The following is a 19,853-nucleotide window of genomic DNA, read 5'->3' as shown; positions in this document are numbered from 1 at the left end:
ACACATGTGCGTCACATGAGACCAGCTGCAAAACTCTTGCTTCATCCTGTTTCATTAGCCTGCGATTACCATATCCGCCTCACTTTGTGGTTCTCCGCTGTTAAATCCCACGTGGTCTCCTCGAGGACACTTGCACAACTCTTGCATCATGCTGTGTATCATCGGTAATGGAAGGTGATCATCGCCTCACTTAGTGGGGGTTAATTCAAGGGTGATGATGAAAGACAGGAAAATTCTTCGATCATCAACTAACCCCTCCAGTTATTTCCCCTATCTGTTACGAAACTACTACCCCTGCTTGAGCATAAAAGTGCTCCATCTTCCTCCACATTCACCAGTTCCATTTCGACGGCGGCAACGATATCGAAAGAGACAGAACAACAACAGCATCGAGAGTAAGTGAAACTTAGTTATTTTCCTCACGCGTAAGATATTTAACGCTATATTTTATCCATATATATGATGTCTTGTTTCCTCTTTCCAGATGGAAAATTTAAGACGCAAACTTAGGAGGCTGAACGCTGAGCAACCGATATATTTGAAGAAGGAAAATCTTGTTGCAGGGTTTAAATATAGAATATTATCCCTGTTAAAGGTTGAAACAAGATACGGGGAGGCGATATCCGCTCTCATTGAGGGCGGATCTCAGCGGGGGAGGATATTCCTCCCCAGGAGATACCGCAACCTAATCACAATAGAGGATATGGAAGCTGTGAACGCGGGGGGTGAACCAATTTTCCTCGTCCGGGACGGGGAAAAATTGACGGTGGAAGAAGACTAAGGTATCTATCCCATAATTTTTAATATTACATTCTAATTCTATTGTTTTGTCTTTATAGTATATATTAATGTTTTCTCTTTCTGTCATTTCAGATTTCACCATTATATATTTATATAAATACATACATTGTATGAATTGAATAAACTTAGTTGAAGGACCAATGTGTTTTCCTTGAGAGAGAATAATAGATTTAAAATCCCCTATTATGGTTTCCTGCTGTTTTATCCTGTTTCATTAGCCTGTGATTACCACACCCGCCTCACTTAGTGGTTTACCGCTGTGATGATTAAGGTTATAATCGACGCGGACTCCTCGAGGACATTAGCAACTACTTTTGCTTCATGCTATGTATCATCGGTACTGGAATGTCATCTTCTCAGCATTTATTGCGGGTTACTTCAAGGGTGATGATGAAAGAAAAGTAAATCCCACGATCATCTACTTCCCCCTTCAATTATTTCCCCTATCTGTTGCGAAACCCCTACTTGAGCATAAAATAGCTCCCATCTTCCACCACATTCACCAGTTATATTTAGACGGCGACTTTGCAACAGCACATTGGAACAACATCAAGAGTAAGTGAAACTTTGTTATTTTCCTCAGGCGTAAGATAATAAACGCTATAATATTTTATCCTTATAAATATGATGTCTTGTTTCCTCTTCCTAGATGGAACATTCAAGACGTAAGATTAGACCCATCAACGAGGAACAACCCGTGTTCCTAAAAAAGGAGAACCTAGTCAAGGAATATAAACACAAAATTTTGTCCCTCGTGAAAGTCGAGACAAGATACGGGGAAGCAACATCCGTCCTCATTGAGGGCGGATCACAGCGGGGGAGGATATTCCTCCCCAGAAGATACAGAAATATCTTCACCAAAGAGGACATTGAGATCGTAAATGCAGGGGGTGAAGCATTGTTCCTCGTCTGGGACGGGGAAAAGTTGACGGTGGAAGAAGAATAAGGTATCTATCCCATAATTTTTTAATATTACATTTTCATTTATTGTTTAGTCTTTATAGTATATACTAATGTTTTCTCTTTCTGTAATTTCAGACTTCACCATTATATACATTGCATAAAATATATAAAATAAATTTGGAATTGAAGGACCAATGTTTTTTTTGAGAGAATAATATATTAAAATCCCCTATTCTGGTTTCCTGCTGCTGATATCCTGCCGGTCGAGACTCTGGTTTATATACAGCTGAGTGTTTCACATTTTATACCAGTGCATAAGAAGATTTGAATAGTGCAGAGAATCGGTGTTCGTTGAATTTATTGAGATCATGGAGACACTTCGATTTACTACGTTTGTGATTTTTTTCTTCATCCAAAATAGTGATACAATTCTTATGCTTCAGCCTCTGAGTGCTTTTCTGATTAGAAGCTTAATGATTAGTAATAATCACACCAATTGTAAAGTCTGACATAGTAGACTTAATATAATATTTGTTTAAATATCGCAATTATCTGTTATTATTAACTTAAACGAATCATATGTTTATTTCATTTAGCCATCATAATTCATATAGGGTCAATTGATATGTTTTATTGTTGTGTATCGAAGGAGGACTTTAAAAAGTGTTGTTAAACGTGTTATGTTTTGTGATTTCAAAGTTTACATACTTTTTAAGCTAACTTGTTATTTTGCAACCATATTGCTAGAGTTTTTTTTTGCGTATATGTCATAGCGATATTTTTAGTTGCTCGCTGCGAAAAGTATGAAAGAAATTGTTTCCTGTTCTTCATTGTGATTTTTATATCCGCCTAACTTAATCGTTCACCGCTGGGAAGGTGAAAGTCGAATCCCACATGCAGTTCTCGAGGTCACTTTCAACACTCTTGCTTTATATTGTGGTGTCCCGACTTTCACACGATTGCAAGACCCCTCCTTCTCCCCCGGTCAGTATTAGGTGGCCTTCACCTTTCCTCCTTTTACGTTCTTCGTGACCTATGACCTATCTCTCTTCGGCTTTCCATACAAGTTCTCACGATTCCATATTAGGCCTACCAACCTTGCTTGGCCAGGTTCTCACGAAGGAGGGCCCACAAGAGGTCAAAGGCTATTTCCAAACTTTTCGCCTCGCGTATTTTCTTGAGACATACGCTCATTAATTTTCGCCATCCCTTTGAAATCACCGCTCCTATCGCAGTGACCGCATCCGGCTGACATCCGGGAAAACACTCAACTCTCGCTTCTGACGTAAGATTAACTCATCCCACCTTGGTTAATAAATTTATATAGAATACGGGCGTCTTTCCTAAAGGTCGTGAGAAACTACGCATTTATTCTGTTTGCACGTGTCGAGCGACCCGTGGAATATTCCAGAGAGGGGACCCATTATAAATAGGTAAACTCGGAGACGCCAAGGATCATTCGCTCTTCTGGACGTGGAACCTCTGCCACTCTGATCCTCGCCTTGTCAGCCGACAAACCAGCGTCTTCTCTCCACCACATCGCCAGTTACGCCGATCGTTCGATCCACCTCGAGTCATCCATCCGACTCTCCAACTCTGCTTCGTAATGAGTTCGTTTGACGAGTAAGTTAGCCAAAGTCTCACATGTATTCTTACTGAATGTTATTAAATGGACTTTACTTAAGAAATGGGTGTGTATTCCTTTATAATGACTGCCTCTGTCAATTAAGATCCTTCTCTACCTCTAGCTACGAATCCCCCAAATAGTATCGTGCTCTTTCGAGGTCACGACAAATGGTGTATATGCGCCGGGTAAATTACAAGCAGTCTTATAAAAGAATTCACATCGCACTTTGTGCATAAATTAGATATTAGTTATGTTTTTTCTTTGAGCAAGGCGTGTGGGAAACGCCCTATGTTGTAAGATGTATGAATTACTTTCTCTCTTACAGGAAGTGTTTTTTATGTTGCATTTTTGCTCTTTTTTATGATCTGCGTCGAGTTTTTGATTATGTGTTAGGCAGGGTTTTGCTTTTCAGGAAATGTTCTTGATTTCGTGTTTGCGTGTGTAGTATTTAAGTGCGTGTGTAGTACTTAAGTATAGGGTTTTTGATTTTTTTCGCTTTCTACCTGTGCTTCGCGTAAGTCTCTCCGTTCGACCTGTATTTAGTTTCTTCTGAGTTTTGAGGGTAAATTCATGTCGACGTCAAGAACGCCGCCCCCTAAAAGAAGTGATCGTTTGGCAGGAAAACCTCCTGCGTATCGTATTCCCGTAAATCCTACTAGGCGTCCGGCTGGGGACTCCGAAACGAGCGACTCAGAGGGTGATTTGAGGGAAGATAAGGTCCTTGTTACGGACTTAAGAACGTTGCAAATAAACGCAGCAGCGATGGCTGATGGTGGGACGACAGCGCCGACCGAGGAGGCTGGCCCTTCAGGCGAAAATAATACTATGACATTTCCTCGTGTAGGTGGAGTCCATCTGACGCCGCCGAAGTTTAATGGAAACGCAAACGAGTGCCCCTTGCAATTTTTATCTACCTTCAATAAGATTAGCACTGCCAACTCATGGTCAACCGACGCACGATTAAGACTTTTCCCATGTTTTCTAGAAAGTACTGCCCAAAGATGGTTGCAAGCACTTCCGGCCTATGACGTAGAATCAGGTGCCCTTCGTGGCACCTGGGAAGAACTGGTGGCGGCCTTCAAGGCTGCCTTCAAGGGGACGATGTCGGATGAGATGAAGGCCCACAGATTGAACGAGCGCACTCAGCAAGCATTTGAGACCTCCGAATCATACTTTTATGACGTGACCGCCTTATGCAAAGAGGTTGATCCCCAAATGCGTGAATCGGAAAAAATCCGTAACATCCTCAAGGGGCTGAGGCCAGATATTGTAAGGGTCGTGTTGCCTATGAAGGCTAGGACCTGTGAAGAATTATTAGAATTCATTAAGCTGCATGAGGCAGCCATCTTGGTCTCAGAAACAGTAAAAGAGAAAATTACCCCTCAGAAAGCAGTTGAGCAATCGAACGCCTCGATAGGACGATTAGAAAAAGAAATCTCTCGTCTTCGCGGCGAATTGGAAAGGAGTAGACGCTATTCGGGCCCACCCATGAGGCAAGGAACCCCTCGTTATTATCAGGAAAGGCCCCCTCCGAGTCCGAGGATCAATCAAGAGAGGTTTAACCCCCAGAACAGAGGTCAAGGCGGACCAAATCAGGCGACGCCGCCGAGGCGCCAACCTTACGATCAAAAACCGAGGACTCCTGATGGGCGCATAGTTTGCTACAGTTGCGGGAAAACCGGGCATTACGCTTCCGTATGCCCGAATAAACCAGATCAGGGGCCTCGGCCCGCCCCACGTGAAAAAAAGATCGTGGGAAACTCAAATGCGCGGATGTAATAGAGGCAGCATTCGCGGATAGACCGGACGTTAAAGACCTCCTTCTCATCAAAGCAGACGTAGAGGACCACCTAGATCAGACAGTTTTAGTTGATACGGGAGCCGGGATTTGCGTTCTAAGAGACGACCTAGTAAGATCTCCAATTCGCAAAACCTCGCTGGGTATAAAAGGGGCAGACGGAACTCCAGTGAAGGTATTGGGAATGGCTGCCGTAAAAATTAGGCTTAAGGGGAAAGCTGAGTTCCATTTGGAAGCAATAGTCATTAAAAATGCCTACGTCTCCTTGGTGTTGGGAAATGATTTCTTACGCCGTACTCGAGCGAGGATAGATCTTCACTCAGGCATAGTTGGGCTAAAATGGGGAGACGAAGAAATCTTTCTGGCGACGAATTTCTTTAATCCCGACTTTTCTGACTCATCCTCGGATGAGGATGATGATGAGCAGGGTGAGTTGGACAAATTGCGACTCGGATACGACTTAACTGTTCCCCCTAGATCTCAAATTAAATATGAGGGTCCACGAAGGACGAACGCACCTAGGGATGTTTTAGTGACGACAGCAATGCTCACTCAACGGGGGTTGAGTGTCGAAGTCCCCCAGAGCGGCGACATTATAGTAGCTATGGTTTGTAACCACCGATTCGTTCCTCAAAAACTATTCAAGGGGACTACCCTAGGGAGGAGGCTTAGACACGAAAATACCGGAGGGGGAGATATAGATTTTGGCGAAGTGGAAGAGGTTGATTTCATTGAAAATTTTCCAGAGCCGTTAGACATTAATCCAGATTTGAATCGCAAGGAAAGAAAACAAATAGACGCTCTATTAGCTCAGTATAGAGATGTATTTGCTTGGAGTCCAAGTGAGATGGGAAGGACTCATCTAGCGGAGCACTCAATACCCACAGGGGATGCAATGCCAATTCATCAAGCGCCTTACAGAGTTTCGCACAAAGAAAAAGAAATAATCAGAGGACAAGTGGATGAAATGTTGAGTCTTGGCATAATTAGACCCTCTAAGTCGCCCTGGTCAAGCCCTGTCGTTTTGGTCAAGAAAAAAGACGGCGGAGTGAGATTTTGTGTTGATTATAGAAAATTAAATCTAGTTACACGGAAGGACGTTTATCCCCTCCCCCGCATCGACGACCTTTTGACATATTTAGGTAAGGGTAAGTACTTTACTAGCCTTGATTTATTCAGTGGCTACTGGCAAATCCCCGTTAAAGAGGAAGATAAACCTAAAACCGCCTTCGTAACTCCCGAAGGACACTATGATTTCAATGTATTAAGTTTCGGGCTCTGCTCAGCGCCCGCTACTTTCCAAAATTTGGCTGATAATGTGTTTTCTGAATTAAAATGGAAGAAGGTTTTAGTATATTTGGACGATGTTGTAGTATTCGCTGAAACTTTCGAGGATCTGTTAAATAACACGAGGGAAGTTTTTGATAAACTTAGAGAGGCGAACCTCACACTGAAGCCGTCTAAATGCCATTTCGCACAGACTCAGATTAAAATGCTGGGTTATCGCGTAAGCGCGGACGGCTTGGAGGCGGACCCCGATAAGGTTAAGGCAATCTCTGAATTTCCCCGCCCGACGAAGGTCAAGGCAGTGCAAAGCTTTTTAGGTTTGTGTAATTATTATAGAAAATTCATTTGCAATTTTTCCAAGATAGCACGGCCTCTGCACGAGTTGACGAAAAAAGATAAGATTTTCGCGTGGACGGAAGCCGAAGAAACTGCTTTCCAAGCGCTCAAAGACGCAATGACTTCCGCTCCGGTATTAATGCATTTTGATCCCGAACTGCCAGTAGAGCTCCGCGTGGATGCGTGCGGAACGGGAATAGGGGCGATTTTATTGCAAGGAAAGAATCAAAAAGAAATGCACCCCGTGAGTTACGCGTCTAGGACGCTAACTAAGGCTGAAAGAAATTATTCCATCACCGAAAAAGTGTATCGCTACGATTTGGGGCTTATTACACCACCGAGATATGGTTTATGGTAAGAAAGTGACAATTGTGACCGATCACCATGCTTTATGTTGGTTGAAATCCCTCAAAGACCCCTCTGGTCGGCTCGCGCGATGGAGTTTGCGTTTGCAAGAATTTGATTACCAAGTCGTGCACAAATCAGGCCGCTTACACTCAGACGCCGATTGCCTATCAAGACACCCGGTATCTGAGCCGACGGCGGAGGATGAGGACGGGCCAAATGAGATTCCTCTAATGTTACTTGCGGCGGAGGACTTAAAGGCTAAGCAAAGGGATGACTCGTCTCTTGTTCCCTTAATACAAGCGCTAGAAGACCCAGAAAACGCACCGCCAAAGATAGAAAAAATCTCGAGGGGGTATGCGCTAATAGACGGATTATTGGTCAGAAAAAATGCCGGTCTTCGGGGAAAGGATTACTTGACAGTTATTCCCAAAGAATTGAAAAGAGAGGTATTATATTCTCACCACGACGACCCTATGTCCGGCCATTTAGGCTTCGCACGAACCTATGACAAATTAAAGACTCGGTACTACTGGGTAGGGATGAAAGCGGACATTTTAAAGTATGTACGCAGCTGCCCGGATTGCCAGTGCAGAAAAGGACCCCATACGAAGCCCGGAGGTTTTCTCCAGCCAATTAAGCCAGGTAAACCCTTTGAAAAGGTGGGCGTAGATCTTCTTGGTCCATTCAAACGTAGTGCTACGGGGAAAACGATGATTGTAGTGGCAACTGATTATGCAACTCGCTACGCGGAGACGAGAGCCCTCTCAAATGGAACCGCTGGTCAAGTGGCAAAATTCCTACTCGAACAAATAATTTGTCGTCACGGTTGTCCGACCACGATTCTATCTGACAGAGGAAAGGTATTTCAATCCGAAATGGTGACCTACCTCCTGAAAAGCATGGGAGTAGTTAGTACATTTACAACGGCCTACCATCCCCAAACAAACGGTCTCACTGAGCGATTGAATAAAACCATAGCCGAAATGCTCTCTGCCTTCACAGGTACGGAGCAACGCGATTGGACGGAATTTTTAAACCAGGTAACTTTTGCGTATAATGTAGGCCTACAAGGCTCTTTGGGGGAGACCCCCTTTTTTCTGGTCTATGGCCGCGAGGCCAGGCTACCCCCGGAAATTAGCCTCTCACCTGACGAAGGCGAGGAAGGCGTAAAATCGCGGGAACGATGGAAGCAGGCCCAAAAGGTAGCCCTGGAAAGACTCGCAGCCCGCCAAGAAAAAGATGCGACGCGTTATGATGCTAAGCATGTAGATGTTAAATTTAATCCCGGAGATAAGGTTCGGATTTACACTCCCACACGAAAGGTAGGTAAAAGTGAAAAACTCTTGCCTCAATAATACGGTCCTTATGAAGTGATTAGGCAGGTAGGACCTGTCACTTATGAAGTGAGGGTCAAGAAAGGAAAATTAGACACGGTACATGTCTCACGCATGTCACCGTATCATGAGCGCGAAGGCGAAGAAGCCGCCGTCGTAAATGTAGGTCAGGGAGACTTGGAGATAAGCACGACCGACGCGCCGGCCGAAGATTAATTCGGAGGCAGGAAATGGCGTAGTGAAATTAACGACTCACATCGCCCGGATTCTTTCCGCAGTCAGTTTCCAGTTCTATTCGGCTGGTGAAAACTCGAATAATATTATGAAACAGATAATTGAATACTAAGTGAGGCAACACGGCTGTTAGTATAAAATGAAAAGTAACCTTTTACAGCCAACTTTCCATATTTCTTGATGTATTTTTGAATCTTTTTCCTGTCAACAAATTGTTCTTAGTAGTTTTTTTTTCTTGTCTTCGAGAATGCGTTCTCAAACTTGCCCCGCTTTCGTGAGTTAATTGACACTCACATTATGTACATTTAAATAAAGAACAATTTGTTGACCCCATTATTTATAAGAACCACAATTGTGAATAGAATTTGTATGGGTGAAGCAGTAATTCATCAGCCGAGAAGGAGGTGGATCGGCGAGTCAAAGGGAGAGGTAAGCATTTAATGTTTTAAGAGGAAACTACGGTGTAAATCTTTTTTCACAGAGATATCAGGGCATATGAGCACCTCGAGGACCCCAGGCGCTCCGGGGAAGTGAGGGTGTTTGTTTCGGGGTCGGTGAACGGCACCTTCCTACCCGCCATTGCCTTAAACTTTACCGCATCGAGGACCTTGATTTCGACCCTTCTACTCCCAACCACTACCCATCAGCACGTGGCCCCCTTCACCCTGGCCCTGGGGGAGCACCGGACGGAGGCCTGGGGAGAGCCCGCAAGGGACCTCAGGTTTCCCCTGGTGCTGGGGTTGGATGTCCTCATAGGGCAAGGGGCAATTCTGGATATCCCCCGGCGGATGGTGCGACTACGCACGCCCGGCACCATCTTGCCCCTATTTGGATATATGGGAGAGCTGGTCCCGGGAAGGGGGTTACAGCTAATTAGAATACCTTGGCCCCTGGGATTCGACCTCCCCTGGACACACCATTCGGGCGACCGGGAAGAGGTCGAAGACCAGTGGCCAACCCCGGACGCAAGCCCCCGGTGGGTGCGATCACCTAGCCCCGCAGAGGACGCCGATAGGCCGGCTTCCTCTCAGCCCTCCATGCCATCGGAGGATTGGGAGGAGGAGATAGAGGCAGCGAGACTCTCCCGAGAACAGGGGTCCGGGGAAGGGCTTCCCCCCCTGCACCTTTGCAGGCGAGGGAGCCCCTTGATCTCGCTACCGCTACAGGTGGGAGGGCTTCACCTCCCTCTGAGCGGCGGGGCCTGTCAGGAGGGCGTGGCCATCGCCTCTTAGCGGCCTTGGGGTTGAGTGAAAGCGGTCCGGGGAGATAGACAAAATTTCAGTAGGCCAAAATTCCAAATTTTTCCGAAATTCGCTCCGCCCCCCCCCCGCTGATTCCAACTGGGTCCTCCACAAATACCCCATCCCCCCGCCAATTCACCGTCCCGGCGCCCCGGTGCCACTCCAAAGAGGCAGGACAAGGAGCTTTCAGCTAACCTGAAAGCGCATCAAGGTAGAGATTTTTTCTTTTCTCTTTTCGTAGATACGCCTGACGGAAGAAGAGGGAGGCAACCCGCCATTCACCACTTCCATTTCCACGCTTCCCACCTCTCTCCTCAAATCAACCTCCTAACCTCGTTTTACCTGAGAGTAAGAGAGAATTCTCTTCACTCATCTCTGCCATTGTGAAGTTGGGTTTTGGAAATCAGACGTAAATACGTCTTCAATTCGATTAAACTACATTGTATAATAATCTCGATAAAATCGAGTGAGCATCGAATCGCACATAAACTTCTTCTCTCCATTCTCGAGGCAGTTGTATACGGGCGGGCGCGCGGCACGCGGAGAAAGCGAACGCCAGCCTCCTCAAGACAGGCGGGGACGAGAGATAGGAGAAAAAATAAGAAGGAAAAAATAAAATAAAATTATTTCTTCATTTTTTCTGGCGGCCGCCGCTCGGAGATAGTACGCCGCTCGGCGGGCGGAAGGAAGATTATCTTATTTTTTACATTTTTTCAAGCAGGCAAGCGGGGAGAGGTTTTTAAAGGGCTCGCTTAGTATTATACGAAAATGAATGCGGGTTTTATTCTCATCGTTATCCCCCTAATATTAGGGAGTGACGGATCACGAACGACGCCTAATACGGCTTCGATTAAGGTCGTAGCTGGGACATATTGGACTGCATTGCCTCAAACGTTGACATACGAAGCCTCTATACCTTTGATTTATAAGGTCAAATGGCGATCTTCCAATAATAAAGCCGTGGAAACACATTCCGCACAATGTGGGACCACAGGTATTGTATGTAATGCCCTTAATTCCCTGCGCGGCACAGTCCTTCAAATTAGTAAGCTGGTTGACTTAGTGGGCGTGAACCCACTATTTTACGAAACTGACAGAGACGCACTATTAAACAATAGAAAAAGGAGGTCGATTGATTTTCTCGGAAAGGTATTTGCTTGGTGTTGCGGCATTGCCACGCGTGGGGAAATCACGGCTCTAGAAGAATCTCAGTTAGATTTCGACAAAAGACTAAGAGAACTATCCACCATGGCGCGTTTAGACCACAATTTTGTGGTGGACGTGAGAGTTCAATTGGAAAACTATACGAACGTCGTGGATAGCGCAGTGTCAGAGATAAGAAAACGAGTTACGAATTTACAGACGGCCCTTAAGGCTCAAATTGTTAGAGCCTCTAATATGTCAATTGAGGTGAAGGAGATGATAATGGTCTTAACAGACATTTTATCTCGGAACTTTTATGCTCAAGGGAAGTTAACAATGCATTTGCGAGAAAACGAAGCACTCCACAGATGCCAAAATAAATTATTGCCCACATCAATTTTCCCGATTGAAGCGCTACAGAAAGATTTAGATGCACGTAACGAAAAATTGGCAAGCCGAGGCTATGAATGGGTGGTGCCGAACGCTGCTGAACTAGCAACGCTTCCGATATCGCTTTGTCTCCTCCACGAGAAATACATGGTAATTCGCGTGAATGCCCCTATTGTTAAGATGGGCGCAAAGTGGAGTCTATTCGAAATCAGTGCGACACCATTCGCGTGGAAGGATCAGACCTGCTCCATTGTTCACGAAACAGTCTATGCGGCCGTAGACAGGAAACGTCTTCGTACAATTTCTGGCCCGGCATTGCATGACTGTCGTGCCCACTCGGATAGACTTTGCTTTCTGCCTAGATTCAGCGCAGACACGACCCATGGGCCGAATTGCGCGATTCAAATGTTTAAAGGCGGGACGACGACACAACTTTCCCAGTCGTGCACCTTTCAATGCCGACCGGGGAAGTCAACAATAATTAGCGAAGTAGGATTTGAGCTGTATATAATTACGCACCCTCCCCCCGAAATTAAAATCCTTTGTGAAAATTCCTATTCTAAGGTCATTAACTCATCACTAAGTGGACCAGGCGCTTTAGAACTAACACTTCCGTGTCATTGTGCAGCCCATTTCCCTGATAAATCAATAGTAATTAATGAAGGATATCCTTGTAATTCGGAAGTTCAAACAGTCAAAACCGCCCATATCTTGCCAGCTATCTGGACAACACTCGATTCACTTTTAATTGATCCGAAATCGCCTCAGACTTTACCTACCTTCGAGAAATTAGAGGATTGTCTGAATACAAATTGGACCATTGAATTACCCCATTTAAATCTAACCCAACCTCAATATATGGCCACAGACCCCTACGGTCCAGCCTATACTTCGAAATCGGACGATGCTGTCGGTGGAATAGCATTATCTTGGTCCTTACTCCTCTCTCTATTCCTCGGAACCCTTACCTATTTTGTATGGAAACACGAAAGAAGGATGCCCTATCTTGTTCTGACTCCGGAGGGTCAACAGATTATATTCAGCCGCGCCATACACCGCACACTTAAGGATAAAGAACCTCAGGTAATAGACCTCTTTTTAACGAGACCTCTTTTTTAACGAAAGGCATGAATTAACATTACGCTTTGGATGAATTCGCGGACTTGGAAATTTGAATAAAATAAATAACAAAATAAAATGCTAATAAAATAAAAAGCAGTCACCACCCACTCGTAATGCCAGTTGCCGGCGGAGATTACGACGGATGTGTGTCCGGAAGGATGAGTTTCTGTTTCCTGACGATAAAAAGCACACTTCCTTCCCTTGAAGCAGCGATTACGCATTTAGGGCGTTGTCTCATTGCGGGCATGAATGGGAGCCTCAATGTAACGTACTCGCGAGTAGATTTTGTTAGCTTGCCTGTGAGAATAATGTTTGCCTGTGAGAATAATGCTTGAGTATGAGAGTAATTTCGATGTAATTAACATGTGTTTGTTTTTCAGCAATTACCGCCCGAGCTGAGAACAGTCGGAAGAGCGGTGACGCCAAAATGCATAATTTTGGTTGATTTTTTAAAGGCTTCGATTGGAGTGAAATCCTCGAAGTATTGTGGGTGGGATGTTGAAGCCAATCAGTGTAATAATTTTTGGCCGGCGTGAGATGCGCTTGGGGGCCAGAGGAGAGCAAGGGTTGAAAGGCACCCCTTCTCCTTTCAAAGTGTTTTGTTGTATTAAGAAGTATAAGTTTTCAGTGGTACCACTTACGTAATTATTTTGGGAGATGAGGACTTCTCCTAGGGTCAGTATCTGGGGACGCCTAGAGGCCCGTGTTGAATTGATAAGTTTATGATGCATCATGTTATTAATTGCCAGTAATGTACAAGTGTTAGTACATGGGCTTGAATGTATTTTATGAAATACTTTTGCCGATAATACGTCAGGGAACGTATGGGCATGGTGGCTAGGTAAGCCAAGTTTTTATTAAGTAATTTGCCGGTAATACGTCAGTGAACGTATGGGCGTAATGGCTAGGTAAGCCAGCATAGCACAAGTTGGTGCTTTTTGTTAGTTTGGGTAATGAGGAATTATCCCGGTTTTAGATTACACTGAAAGAGGCTCAACAAGATTAAAAATGGTGCAATTCTTAAGCACTTTTATGAGGAAAGTTCGGTTTGCTGTTATGCAACGAACTGGTCGCAGAAATCTTAAGCTTAGATTTTTTCTTAGGGGTACTGAAATATTTTTGTATCCACCTGACTGTGGGTCGGTGGAAAGGAAGTTATGTATTATTCATGAGAATGTGAATTGTTATTTAGCTAGACTTTTCCTCACGCAATTTTACATGGCCTGGTCGCCTGTGAAGCGCAGCATGTTAATTAATTGGAGGAATTTAATTGCTTACATACTTCCACTATTCAGTAATTTCAAGTAATTTTAGAAACGAACGTTTATCCGTCATAATTAACTTGATATATTTTAATTTTATTAGTCCAGCTGAGAGTTTTAAACGACTTGTTAAAAAACCCATAAGGTTTTCTGATTACGCAACCTTTAATGCCACTTGTGAAATAACTAACGGAAGCGAATAGACTTGATCACTCTTACTGACTTCCTATTGTTGTTGTTCACGGTAAGCGCATTTTGTTTATTTCCTTAACGGAACTCTCTTTGCGCCAACGGCTAACCACGCCGCTTCCTGTTTTCGCGTGGCAAGCGCTCTTGCTTCACGCGAGGATGGCTCATGGCGTGTTTTGAAAGAGTGTGTGTCATTATCTCCTGTGGGCGTGTCTCCGGATGGGAGGCAGCCATTTTTAAAACACAATCGACTCTCTACTGGCTTCTGGCATTTCATGGTGCCTGGCAATTTTTAAAATACTGTGATATTTCTTTTGTATATTTTTATGAATCTTTTTTTTTATCTCAATTCTTAAGCGTTTGAATTCAGACTAAAAGTCTCCTTGGATTTGCTCGTATTCTTAACAGGCCGCTTGTCACGTCCTCTGTGACTATGACGCCTCAGAGGATTCTAGCCTGTGAAAATGGGGGGGGCCTGCGCCTCCTAGTGGCAGCGGTCCTGCTGACCACGCCCACTCAAGGCGCGCCAAGAGCTGGCAGCCAATCACCCCACGTTGACCTGACCGCTGGCGCATACCTCAGGAACCTTCCAAACATAACCATTTACGAGACGGCGTTAGCCCTGGCGTTTCGGTGGGACTTCAACCCTGGCTATCAGCTTCAGCTACTGAGAGAGATGGTTGGAAGGGCCTGCAAAACAGCTGATAATCGGCCAGTATGCAGTCTCCCACGGCTCGCGGCCGACTCTGCTCTTCGCGATTGGGACAGACGGAACTGGTTCGAATCCTTGTCGGAGGCACCCCTGGCCACGGATGGGGGCGCAATGGTGAACACCTTCACGCTTCCCACGCGCAGACATTCCAAACGAATGATAATTTCCGCGGAAGAAGCGAGGGAGCTGGAGAACGATTTGGCTGAGATGGGAGGCGTCAAAAATCTCTCGGCGCCTTGCATACCTGCGTACGCACCTGCCTCGGGAGATAGGCCTGATTTTGGCCTACTGACCCTCATCACTTCCACCATAGCAGCCCAAAGAGATGTCCTAGCCATGTGTCAGACGCGTAGGCTGAGCCCTTCGGTCGTGAATGTGGATAGACTTCGCGCTGAATTATTATCACTGCAGCGCTCTGTCCACAGCCGAGGTTGGGAGCTGGCGATCCAACACTTCTCCAGATATTACGTTCTACCACTCCTTGATTGTTTATTATCCCCTTCCTCCTTATACCTATTCCTAGTGATACCTCTGACAAAGGCTAACACCACGTCAGTCTCACTCCACTCCTTCATCCCCATTCCCTTTGCCTACGGCGATTTCACTTGTCAAATCACGGCCCCTGCGGCGGAATTGGCTCTAGTACGTACCGCTGAAGGAGTAAAGTTGGGAAGTCTGCAGTGTAACCCTTATCGAAATGAGTTGTGCTCTCTCGAGTCGGTACGAGAAGACGAGTCCGTTCCGGCCAAGTGTGCGAAATTAGTCGCCCTTGGGGGCACGGCAGAAGAAGCAGCCAAGGTCTGCCCACTACATTGTCAACGATCATCGGAGACCCGGGTCATTTCACTTAGCCCGGCCACCTTTCTAATTACTCATCCTCCGGCCGATGCTGTGATCCGTTGCGACGCAGTCCGGTGGAGTGATTGGGGCGCTAGGAGAAAGGGTTCCTTTCGCATTACCCTTCCCTGCGACTGCCAACTGTCTTACAATGGCAGTGTAGTCGCTCCTACTTTTCCCTGTTTACCCTCAGCCAATCCTACCTTATCCGTCCGACGCCTTATTCCTGCGGAATGGTCGTTACTACTATCCGTTTCCCTTCCCCCTTTCTCAAAAGCGCACTCCTTATCCTGCACGGATCTGGACGAATGTACCAAATCATCATGGGATCCTGAGAGCCATTCCTCGCTTGAGCTTCGGCCGTGGATGTTATATTTGAATATCGCCATAATCCTTTTCCTCTGCCTCCCCTCCTTGTTCCTCAGCCTTTTACCTTATGTTACCTGTAATCGTCCTCCTGTACCTTTTTACCTGAGTACGAACGACACATCGCCATCGGATCGCCCTCCCCCAACGTCACCTACGAGACTTGGCCCTCCGTTAATTCCCCCTCCGCCCATTCCAACCACAGCTGCTAGCTTCCGCCGTCCGTTACCCACCCCCGCCGTAACAAGTCCTGTTTATGAGGAAATAATGGAGACAGTCTACTTACCCATGCGGCGTCGGCCGTAGAAAATGTTTTGTGTTTAGTGTTTTTCCGTGTGCTCTGGTGACTAGTTTTTTTCCGTTTTGTGCTTTTTTGGTTGTTGGTGTTTTTTTTGTGTTATTGGGTTATTGGTGTTTTATTTTTTGTCTTGGGACTGCTCTTCAAGCTTAATTTTTATAGACTCTTGGAGTCGATTAGTGTATATTTTCTTTGTTCTGTGTTCTGATTACAATCTGTTTTGAGTTTTTTATCAGCTATGTTGTGCCTTCGGCCACTTGCTGATCTTCATTGGCATTTAAATGGACTCATTCACTTGCCTATGCTGTTGGACTTTTGGGCGCATAGGGCATTGCCAATGCTATGATGCTTCTTTTATTTACTGCACCGAATTCCTTTTATTATTTTTTTGATTTTTCTGTGTGTATTCTTGCGTATTTGTTATTACGGTTTGTCGTTTTGGTTTATGTTGGTGCGAACTTTTTCGTTTTTTCTAGATTTTGCTCTGCACCCTGTAGTTGTGCAGGCTTGTATTTGCTAGTGTTTTGCTAGTGGGATAAGAATTTAGTGTTTTTTTTGTGTTGGGTGATCCTTTTCACCCGTTGCTATATTTTTTGTGTGTTTTTTTTCACTTTTCATGAGTGTTGGTTCTAGTTTGTGTTTGATATTTTTTGTGCTAAGGTACGGCTGACTTCATCAGTCCTCGTTTTATTGCTGGTATTGGGTTTTTTCGTTTTTGTATGTTGCTATTTTATTTTGTGTAATTCAAGTTGCATGTCGCTTCTCTGTACGGCGTGCATTTCGTTCTCATTTTTGAGGTTATTTGGTGTTTTGATTACTTTCTGGTGTTTTGTATTTTTGTATCTGTGGCTTTGGCTTATGGTTTTTACTTGCTCGTCCACTAATTGTTGTCTAGGGTCATTTTTCGGGGACGAAAAACGCTTTTCATGGAGGGAGGGAGGTGTGGTGTCCCGACTTTCACACGATTGCAAGACCCCTCCTTCTCCCCCGGTCAGTATTAGGTGGCCTTCACCTTTCCTCCTTTTACGTTCTTCGTGACCTATGACCTATCTCTCTTCGGCTTTCCATACAAGTTCTCACGATTCCATATTAGGCCTACCAACCTTGCTTGGCCAGGTTCTCACGAAGGAGGGTCCACAAGAGGTCAAAGGCTATTTCCAAACTTTTCGCCTCGCGTATTTTCTTGAGACATACGCTCCTTAATTTTCGCCATCCCTTTGAAATCACCGCTCCTATCGCAGTGACCGCATCCGGCTGACATCCGGGAAAACACTCAACTCTCGCTTCTGACGTAAGATTAACTCATCCCACCTTGGTTAATAAATTTATATAGAATACGGGCGTCTTTCCTAAAGGTCGTGAGAAACTACGCATTTATTCTGTTTGCACGAGTCGAGCGACCCATGGAATATTCCAGAGAGGGGACCCATTATAAATAGGTAAACTCGGAGACGCCAAGGATCATTCGCTCTTCTGGACGTGAAACCTCTGCCACTCTGATCCTCGCCTTGTCAGCCGACAAACCAGCGTCTTCTCTCCACCACATCGCCAGTTACGCCGATCGTTCGATCCACCTCGAGTCATCCATCCGACTCTCCAACTCTGCTTCGTAATGAGTTCGTTTGACGAGTAAGTTAGCCAAAGTCTCACATGTATTCTTACTGAATGTTATTAAATGGACTTTACTTAAGAAATGGGTGTGTATTCCTTTATAATGACTGCCTCTGTCAATTAAGATCCTTCTCTACCTCTAGCTACGAATCCCCCAAATAGTATCGTGCTCTTTCGAGGTCACGACAATATAGTGTCACATAGACATTGGAAGGCCATCTTCTCACTTATTGAGGTCACTTCTGGGATGATGACGAAAAACGAGAAAATACCAACGGCACTCCAGTTATTTCCCCCTACGTGTTTCGAAAGTATTACCCCTCTTTTCGGCATAAAACAGCTCGCATCTTCCTCCACATTCACCAGTTCAATTCGATAGGCGGCAGCGTACACCAGAAGCAGTACTATCTTAAACTTCAAGCGGACGCAGTAAGTGGGACTTAGTTGTTTCCCTCACATGTATATATTTAACGTTATATATGATTCTTTCCCTTATACTTAACTTGTATTTTCTTTTCAGATGGAGAGTTTAAGAAACAAGATAAGGAAGGTGAATAAGGAACTCCCTCTCTTTATAAAAAAGGAAAACCTCAATATAGGGGTAAAATACTCCACACTCCATCTTAGGTTGGTGGAAACACGATATGGGGAGGGAGTTTCGGCAATGATAGAGGGTGGTGGTGTGCGAGGGAGGCTCTTCCTCCCAAAAAGATACCTGAGGGTATTTAATAGAGAGGCTTTAGATTCTGTGAATCGAAGGGAGGGGGAGCCACTCACACTCACGTGGGATGGTGAGCGGATGGCCCTTTAAGAATAAAAGGTATCTATTATATAATATTGTCGTGGTCCGAATGTTGCTCTGTTGCTATGGCCCCCCTAAGGAAGGCAGCTCCATTTGGAAGCCGTAGTCATAAAAAATGCTTATATCTCTTTGGTTTTGGGGTAGATTTTTTACGCCACACCAAGGCACAGATAGATTTTTACTCAGGCGTGGTCAAGTTAGAGTGGAGAAATGAAGGGGTCTATTTGGCGAAAAGCTTCCTTAATACCGAGGTTTTACATTCTCTTTCGGACGAGGAGCAAGGTTTTCAGGACAAACTACGATTAGTGTGTGACACAGTTGTCCCCGCTAGTACCCAGACTAAATGTAAATTTTCGCCTTTGACGAGCGCGTCTAATGAGGTTCTGGTGACGACATCAATGCTCACCAGGCGAGGACTTAGCGTCGAAGTCCCCAAAGGAGGTGACGTTATTACAGCTACTATCAGAAATCACCGATTTGTCCTCCAAAAATTATTCAAGGGTACGACCCTAGGAAGGAGGCTTCGACAGGAAGATAGCGAAAGTGGGGAGGAAAGCGCCCCCTACGAAGGTCAGAATCTTCGCGAGATAGTCGCGGACGACGCGTGCGCGTCTGACGAAGATTTATTTAGAGGCAGGAAATGGCGTGGTGAATCAACGACTCACATCGCCCGGAATGGCCCGACTTTCCGCAATCAGTTTCCAGGATTATTCGGCTGGTGAAAACTCGAATGAGATTATGATAAAAGTAATTGAATACTGAGTGAGACAACATGGCTGTTAGTTTAAAATGAAAAGTAATCTTTTACAACCAATTTTCCATGCGTCTTGATTTATCCTTGAATCTTTTTCTGTCAACAAATTGTTCTTAGTATTTTTTTTCTTGCCTTGGAGAATGCGTTCTCAAACTTTTCCCGCTTTCGTGAGTAAATTGACACTCACACTATTTGCATTTAAATATAGAACAATTTGTTAACCCCCATTATTTATAAGTGATACAATTGTGAGTAGAATTTGTGTGTGTTATGCAATAAAATATCGGCCGGAAAGAAGGTGGATTAGCCAACCAGAGGGAGAGGTAAGCATTTTAAGCCATAAGAAGTGAGAAAAAAAACTATGTGACTTTTTCCACAGTGATATCAGGGCTTACGACCACCTGGGGGAGCACAGGCGCTCCGGGGAGGTGAGGGTGTTCATTTCGGCTACGGTGAAC

General features: G+C 45.0%; 1 long non-coding RNA gene across 1 annotated transcript; it reads left to right on the top strand.

The window, feature by feature from the left end:
* LOC124166380 lies at positions 1-938 on the top strand. Its single transcript, XR_006866431.1, has 2 exons — positions 1-395; positions 485-938. It is a non-coding gene; the product is annotated as an uncharacterized LOC124166380 (long non-coding RNA).
* Positions 939-19,853: the final 18,915 nt, after the last annotated feature.

Source organism: Ischnura elegans, chromosome 10 (genome assembly GCF_921293095.1).
Source record: "Ischnura elegans chromosome 10, ioIscEleg1.1, whole genome shotgun sequence".
In the NCBI taxonomy this organism is placed as follows: domain Eukaryota; kingdom Metazoa; phylum Arthropoda; class Insecta; order Odonata; family Coenagrionidae; genus Ischnura; species Ischnura elegans.
The sequence above is the reverse complement of the archived record's forward strand: the minus strand, read 5'-3'. Positions and strand labels throughout refer to the sequence as shown.